The following is an 8522-nucleotide window of genomic DNA, read 5'->3' as shown; positions in this document are numbered from 1 at the left end:
GGGACCATCCTCCACCGGAGCGATGCGATGAGACTCCAATCAATGTACTTGCAATGTACAAGAAAAGTAATTGAACACCGGCAGCAGATTTGACACCAGTCTCCGCCTGTTGATCGTGAGAGTCCCTCGGAGGTCCAGGCGCAGTCTTGGCTGTGAACAAGTTGATCTTTATTGTGAAAGAGTGATCCAGGGCCATTGTAAGTTAAGAGCGAACTAAAGTACTACTTTGGCTACGGCATGGTTTGGGAAAACCACATTAGCTTAAAGATAGATCTTAAGAGGGGCGGCACGGTGGTGTAGTGGTTAGCACTGTCGCCTCACAGCAAGAAGGTCCGGGTTCGAGCCCCGTGGCCGGCGAGGGCCTTTCTGTGCGGAGTTTGCATGTTCTTCCCGTGTCCGCGTGGGTTTCCTCCGGGTGCTCCGGTTTCCCCCACAGTCCAAAGACATGCAGGTTAGGTTAACTGGTGACTCTAAATTGACCGTAGGTGTGAATGGTTCTCTATGTGATAGCATGGCGACTTGTCCAGGGTGTACCCTGCCTCTCGCCCATAGTCAGCTGGGATGGGCTCCAGCTTGCCTGCGACCCTGCACAGGATAAGCAGCTACAGATAATGGATGGATGGATCTTAAGAGGTAATTAAAGACGCTCTTAGCCTTAAGAGGCTTTCGGGAAACCCAGCCCTGAAGTATTTTGTTTGTTTTTTAAATATTAACTGAAATGAAATTGACATGAATTGAAGTAAAATTTAAGTTTTGGAAGGTGTTTGATAAAACAATAGGACAGTCATGGAACAGTGTCCATTTTAAGGATTACTGATGCTGGTGGATAGATTGAGAGCCTTTTTTTAATTAAAAAAAAGTCACTGTCCATGTCCTTCAGGTGCAGGTGGATGATTTTGTACCTTATCATTCATTCTCTCCCTCCTTCTTTGGCCTGACTGCTGAGTACACACAAGTACACTTGTTCTAATTGCTCTCCCAGAATGCATTAGTGCAAGGAGAGAGAAGAGAGGTGTCCAGGAAGGCAGGCAAGTGTCCAGGAAGAAAATGAGTTCACCTTCAGAGACACCAGCAAAGGACATGAGGGGTGATCGCATTCCTCGCTCTCTCCTGGTTGGTGTGTGTGAGATCTTGCACCTACATAATCAGCTCGTGTACATTTGACTCTTAGTATTTCACATATAATCACCAGACACTTAAAAATGTGTCAGCCTGTACTCTGGCTCTTTTATACACTTATCCAGGCAGATGGGTGTTGGGCAGGAGGGATGTTTTGTAGCATCTCTCTCATATAAAATAAATTGAATAAAGCTTCTCCTTCCTTGTTGCGTTTGTTAGTTTTTGCTGTATGCATCTTTTTTGCTTGCTTTTTTTTCATTTAGATATCGCAGCATTATTTTAAGTCAGTGTTATTAAAAAATTAAACCTAATAGTTTTGTAAAACATAAATCTGCAAAAAAAAAAAAAAGGTACTAATTTGATAGGTATCTCATCTCATTATCTCTAGCCACTTTATCCTGTTCTACAGGGTCGCAGGCAGGATCCCAGCTGACTACGGGCGAAAGGCGGGGTACACCCTGGACAAGTCGCCAGATCATCACAGGGCTGACACATAGACACAGACAACCATTCACACTCACATTCACACCTACGGTCAATTTAGAGTCACCAGTTAACCTAACCTGCATGTCTTTGGACTGTGGGGGAAACCGGAGCACCCGGAGGAAACCCACGCGGACACGGGGAGAACATGCAAACTCCACACAGAAAGGCCCTCGCCGGCCACGGGGCTCGAACCCGGACCTTCTTGCTGTGAGGCGACAGCACTAACCACTACACCACCTAATTTGATAGGTTTGTTTTGGAATTCACATTGCATGGTTTTAATGCATCGTGATGTAACCCTCGATCGTAGACTTGGAATATCTGCCTTGTAATCTAAAAAAAAAAAAAAGGCAAACTATGGAAAAAATGGTTGTTTTGCAAGTACAGACCACTTCCTCGGCTAAATGGCAGGAAAAGTGATTGTGAAAATGCAGAGAACTTGAAGAATCTGGGCTGTAATTCTGGGTGGTCTCTGACGTTAAATAGCCTGACCCTCTAATGAACTCTTGGATAGGGGCTGTTGAATAATAGATAGAAGTTGGGGAGCTCGTGGGTTGAAACTCTGACACTAATGGAGAAATGACAGAGATGATGGGAGTTTATACGACATTAACGAAGAAGGTGGAAATTCAGCCTTGGACTTTCTCCCAAGTTTCAGTTATTTCCCCAAGTCCATTTTGTTAGCACAGATCACACACTCGAGTAAATGATGTGCCGGACTCTGTGAACTTGTGCTGAAGTTTTGGTCGGCTTCTGCGTTGCTCAAGACTGCCAGGCCCCCTGAAGAACTCCCAAGTTAAATTAACGCTTGCTGTTTCATGAAAGTCTTTCCAAGGTCCTGCATCATGTCTGGCTGTGGCTGTAATATGCCAAACGAACAAGCTTCAGGGATCTCAAAGAGTGATCTGAAACTCCTTGGTGGAGACATGAAGGGATCCATTTGAAGATTATCTTGAAGTTAATCCCAGCAAACTAGACTTGTAGGTTGGAAGGGTGAAGGCTAAAACTTGAGTGGTTCCTTTTTTATTGATCTGAATGACTGATCAGTTATCAGAGTATTCGAATGATTCTGCTTCTCAGTTTGAGCCACTAAAAAACAGCAAGATCATTTTGCGGAGAGACGGCTCCAGAGGTGAAGGAGAAACAAAACTTGAATCTATTTATCTTTTTTGAGAGCTCCATGTGTTCTCTACCTTTTCTGCTTCAAGGCCCACCTATTCATACATGTAACGAGTCGGGGCCCATTAAAAAAAGAGTCCCAATTATTTTGGCTTACCTATTCTATTAGAATTTAATAATCTACTGTAAAGTGTATTAATGGAATGCAGCATCACTCCCTGGTACAGATGGAAGCCCAGGAATTAAATAAATGCAATAAAAAATGTTTTTAATTGTAGGTATTGTATTTAAAACTGTATGGATGTGCCAGAAGCCAACATGCGGGTCATTCTCAGTCAGAAGGGATTAATGATCCAAAAGTGGAGTCTGGTCCAGTAACACAAGAACTTATTGCCATGTTTGTGTTCAGCAATCAAGCAAGTTATTAAAACCAAGAAGTACATTCAAAAGAAGTGGATATAGAAACCACTCAGTGGGATTAGATCCTTGCACATTAACAAAGAAGGATTTTTCCTATGAGTTGGAAAATTATCCATCTGTTGAGTTTCCCGACATCTCAGACTACCTGGTGCTGCAGACATCGTTCTACACGGACAAACAGATGAAAACCTGGAAGAGTATGGAGGTATACAACTTCTTGTATGTGTCTGGGTTAAAGATCTGGGGATCAAGATGTTACAAGATAAATCCTGTATCGTTTTTGCCCAGATAAGGAGGAATTTCTGGGCTTTTTGTACGTGTCTTTGCGATGGTTGCTAGGACGCTGCAAGCTTTAGTATTGGGTGTAAACAAACCACAGCCGCTCGATTCTCAATCCTCCCTGCTCTTCTCTTCTGGGTAAATCATTCACAAAGATCTACAGAAATCCCTTTAAACACCTGGGTATTACAGGTATTATATACATGTTAGTTTACAATATGGTGACCACGATCAAACAGTAAACAAAAACGCATCTAAAGACTGAAGCGTCTCCTGAACTTCAAAACATCACGAAATAATGGAAAATGGCGAGAAAAGTGATTTATGAATCCAAGCAAAATAAATCAGAGGAATTTACAAACCTTTCACGCAGTGATCACTGCAAACTCGAGCGTTCTTCAAGACTGCTCCCCTCCATCCCAGAGAAAAGCTCAAGAGCCACCTTTCTCATCGTCTTTTCATAAAATCCTTTTCTCTTTCACCCTTTATCACTTCGTGGGGAACCCGGAAGAAACTTTTATCAGTTTCATGGTTGGTTTGATTCAAGCAACTCAAAACAACGCAAGTGTAGAGCATTTTAACGACTCGCAAGGTACCCCAGCGATGATAACACTTTGTGAACAGTGAGCTTAGCTGACCACCACTTCATGTCTTGCATATTTAACGAGGCAGATGTGACATCGGATGCAACCCAGCAATTGCACCCTACTAAAAATTAGCTTCAACCTGAAAAAAAAATAATTGTGGCTCATTAGATGGCCCAATAGTTGGGAAACACTGTGTTAGATAACATCATCTGGGTAGACAAAGGCGGCTGGTTAAGTGATGAAAGGGTGAATAGATTTGTCCAAGGGAGGAACAAGAGTTACTTATATAATGCTTTGTGTAAATTAATTATCCCATAGTGGTCCTAACGATGAAACTCACTTAACGTCCAGTGAGCAAGCCTAAGGCAACAGAAGCAAGGAAAAACTGACACAGCTCAGAGGAAGAAAAGAAATAGTTGTTGCTGCAGAACCAAAAGTCCAGGGGGTGGAGCTGGATCTAACCCAATGCCTCCTATAACCCTAACCTTGTAATCTTCACCTATGAGACACTGTAGAACATGGAACAGCACACACACACACCAAGCTGTCTCCACCTCTTGGACTTTTCAAATAGTTTGGCTCAGATAATGAGATCTGTAGAACTTGAAATGTGTGGCTCCTTTAACTGGCTAAAGAGAGAAACTGTTCAAGCTGCATAGTTGATTGATGGACCAGGAGCTTAATGATCATGAGCCTGTAGACTTTAGAGGGTTGCTGTAGAAGGATCAGGTTGTGTTTGACTACATTATACTATGGTATTTGTAAGCTGTCAGGATGAGTGAAAAGGGACATGTAAGCAAGCGTTTTCTGGATGAGTGAAGAGGGCCATGTGCACACAAGGTGTCGGGACGAGTGAAAAGGGAAGGGATGCGTGCACATGCGTGAGTTGTCGGGATGAGTGAAGAGGGATGTGTATGCAAGAGTTGTTGGGATGAGTGAAAAGGGCTGTGTGCACACAAGGTGTCGGGACGAGTGAAAAGGGAAGGGATGTGTGCACATGCGTGAGTTGTCGGGATGAGTGAAGAGGGATGTGTATGCAAGAGTTGTTGGGATGAGTGAAAATGGCTGTGAACACACGAGGTGTCGGGATGAGTGAAAAGGGAAGGGATGCGTGCACATGCATGAGTTGTCGGGATGAGTGAAAAGGGATGTGTAAGCGAGCATTTTGAGATGAGTGAAAAGAGCCGTGTGCGCACAAGGTGCCAGGATGGGTGAAAAGGGAAGGGATGTGTGTGCATGTGTGAGTTGTCGGGATGAGTGAAAAGGAATGTGTATGCAAAAGTTGTTGGGATGAGTGAAAAGGGCTGTGTGCACACAAGGTGTCAGGACGAGTGAAAAGGGAAGGGATGTGTGCACATGCGTGAGTTCTCGGGATGAGTGAAAAGGGATGTGTAAGCAAGCATTTTTGGGATGAGTGAAAAGAGCCGTGTGCGCACAAGGTGTCAGGACGAGTGAAAAGGGAAGGGATGCGTGCGCATGCATGAGTTATCGGGATGAGTGAAAGGGCTGTGTGCACACAAGGTGTCGGGACGAGTGAAAAGGGAAGGGATGTGTGCACATGCGTGAGTTGTCGGGATGAGTGAAGAGGGATGTGCATGCAAGAGTTGTTGGGATGAGTGAAAAGGGCTGTGTACACACGAGGTGTCGGGATGAGTGAAAAGGGAAGGGATGCGTGCACATGCATGAGTTGTCGGGATGAGTGAAAAGGGATGTGTAAGCGAGCATTTTTGGGATGAGTGAAAAGAGCCGTGCGCACAAGGTGTCGGGACGAGTGAAGAGGGAAGGGATGCATGCGCGAGTTGTCGGGATGAGTGAAGAGGGATGTGTATGCAAGAGTTGTTGGGATGAGTGAAAAGGGCTGTGTGCACACAAGGTGTTGGGACAAGTGAAAAGGGAAGGGATGCGTGCACATGCGTGAGTTGTTGGGATGAGTGAAAAGGGATGTGTAAGCGAGCATTTTTGGGATGAGTGAAAAGAGCCGTGTGCGCACAAGGTGTCGGGACGAGTGAAGAGGGAAGGGATGCATGCGCGAGTTGTCGGGATGAGTGAAGAGGGATGTGTATGCAAGAGTTGTTGGGATGAGTGAAAAGGGCTGTGTGCACACAAGGTGTTGGGACAAGTGAAAAGGGAAGGGATGCGTGCACATGCGTGAGTTGTCGGGATGAGTGAAAAGGGATGTGTAAGCGAGCATTTTTGGGATGAGTGAAAAGAGCCGTGTGCGCACAAGGTGTCGGGACGAGTGAAAAGGGAAGGGATGCGTGTGCATGCATGAGTTATCGGGATGAGTGAAGAGGGCCATGTGCACACAAGGTGTCGGGACAAGCAAAAAGGTAAGGGATGTGTGCTCATGCACGAGTTGTTGGGATGAATGAAATGGGATATGTGAGCGAGCATTTTCGGGATGAGTGAAGAAGGATGTGTATGTGAGAGTTGTCGGGATAAGTGAAGAGGGAGGGGATGTGCACGAGGTGTCAGGATGAGTGAAAAGTAAAGGGATATGCATTGTCAGGATGAGTGAGGAATGTGATACTGAACAGGTGTGGAACGTTTGGAAGGGTTGGGATGAAATGGACTGAGAGACCATGAGCCTGCTGCTTCTCATCAGCGATCCCTTAGAGAGCCAGACAGGAAATAGGGATTTCTAGGAAATACATTAGGAAAAAGGTGGAGTTTCAAGTAACACCAGAATGCAAGGAAGATGCTGTTTTAGAAGACAGTGCGCAGTTACCGTTTATTTATCTTTTACTAAACTCACCGTATCTCTGCAACCTCATTTCATTATCTCTAGCCGCTTTATCCTGTTCTACAGGGTCACAGGCAAGCTGGAGCCTATCCCAGCTGACTACGGGTGAAAGGCGGGGTACACCCTGGACAAGTCGCCAGGTCATCACAGGGCTGACACATAGACACAGACAACCATTCACACTCACATTCACACCTACGCTCAATTTAGAGTCACCAGTTAACCTAACCTGCATGTCTTTGGACTGTGGGGGAAACCGGAGCACCCGGAGGAAGTCCACGCGGACACGGGGAGAACATGCAAATTCTGCACAGAAAGGCCCTCGCCGGCCACGGGGCTCGAACCTGGACCTTCTTGCTGTGAGGCGACCGTGCTAACCACTACACCACTGTGCTGCCCATCTCTGCAACCATAAAAGATTTTTTTCAAAATTCCAAAACCTATGATGATGATGATCTTCCTGTCACGCCTGCGTGCCGTGGCACATGCATCAGCCAGACTCTCGGGCCCACGCCATTTAACTATACACACCTGCACAAGATGAAGGCGCAATCAGTGCACCGATATAAAGACTCTGAAAACACACACTCACTGCGAAGTATTGCGCTACGTTATGTACACGTTACTGAGCCTTATCTCCTGGTTTGTTGTTTTTTGTGCACACTTCTGTCTTTGCCTGTGCTAATCTATTTGTGCCTCGCCCAACCTTTTGCCTGTTTACCGTTTTTGATCTCTGCTCGCCGATTTGGATTGCTTGCTTGTTGTCACTTTTACAAATAAAACCATACATCCGTCTCCAACCCTTCCCTGACACTTGCAGTGTCCCTTTACAGAGAGCTGATTTTAAGTTGAATTGAACCTGTTTGAAATTTTAAGGTAAAGTCCCTACAATAATCACGGAAATGGTGCGAAGGAAAAGGCCATTGCAAGATTAATTTATAATTTATCCCTCTGTGATAAACCTCCCTGTGTATTTCTGAATCTTGTCGTTGCCTTTTTGTCCACTGAAACACGTGCGACATTATACTGCATCTAAAAACATGATTTCAATATCGAATGAATGGACACGCCGTCCTGTTCTCTCTCTCAATTAACTCATAGGGGGAGGTGTTTCTGCATTTATAGGCTCTGAAAGAGATTCTCTCACAACATGAGCGTAATGTAAGATCATAGGTTTTGGAATTTTGAAAAACTCTTTCATGGTTTCAGAGATTTTAGCAAAAAATAACAGTAATTGCACACTGACACCCCCCAAAAACGTGCACACACCTCTACTTAACGTTGTAGCATAAAATAGAAAGGGTCTACAAGGTCCTAATTGGTTCTATTAGAACCAGAAAAGATTGTAGTTTCATGAGCAACTTAGTTTTGGAGGTGAATCCTAACAAATCCCTGGATGCTGCGCACAATGTATAGGGTGCAACGCGCCACCTGCTCCTGCCGGCTCCAGCACTGAAAGTGAAGGTACCTATTGAGTGCCATTAATTAGCCTTGTTTCTACCAAGTGAGGTTACAAAGATGACAGACACTGCTTTATCATAACTGTGAAAGTTGAACAAATTAGTTAAAAAAAAAAAGGAAACTATGATTTGTACAATATATAAACTTCCTGGGTTCCAGAAAACCACTTGAGCAGTTGTTGCTCCTCTTCTTCAAGCAGATACGCAAAACATGGCCTCACTTTCATTTATAAATGCCTTGAGACCTCAAGAATGGCACAGGAATAGTTTTAAGCGTTAACAATAAATCTAATATAGTAATTTTTACGA

The sequence above is a fragment of the Neoarius graeffei genome, chromosome 6, assembly GCF_027579695.1.
Source record: "Neoarius graeffei isolate fNeoGra1 chromosome 6, fNeoGra1.pri, whole genome shotgun sequence".
Taxonomy (NCBI): Eukaryota; Metazoa; Chordata; class Actinopteri; order Siluriformes; family Ariidae; genus Neoarius; species Neoarius graeffei.
Note: the sequence above shows the minus strand (reverse complement) of the source record.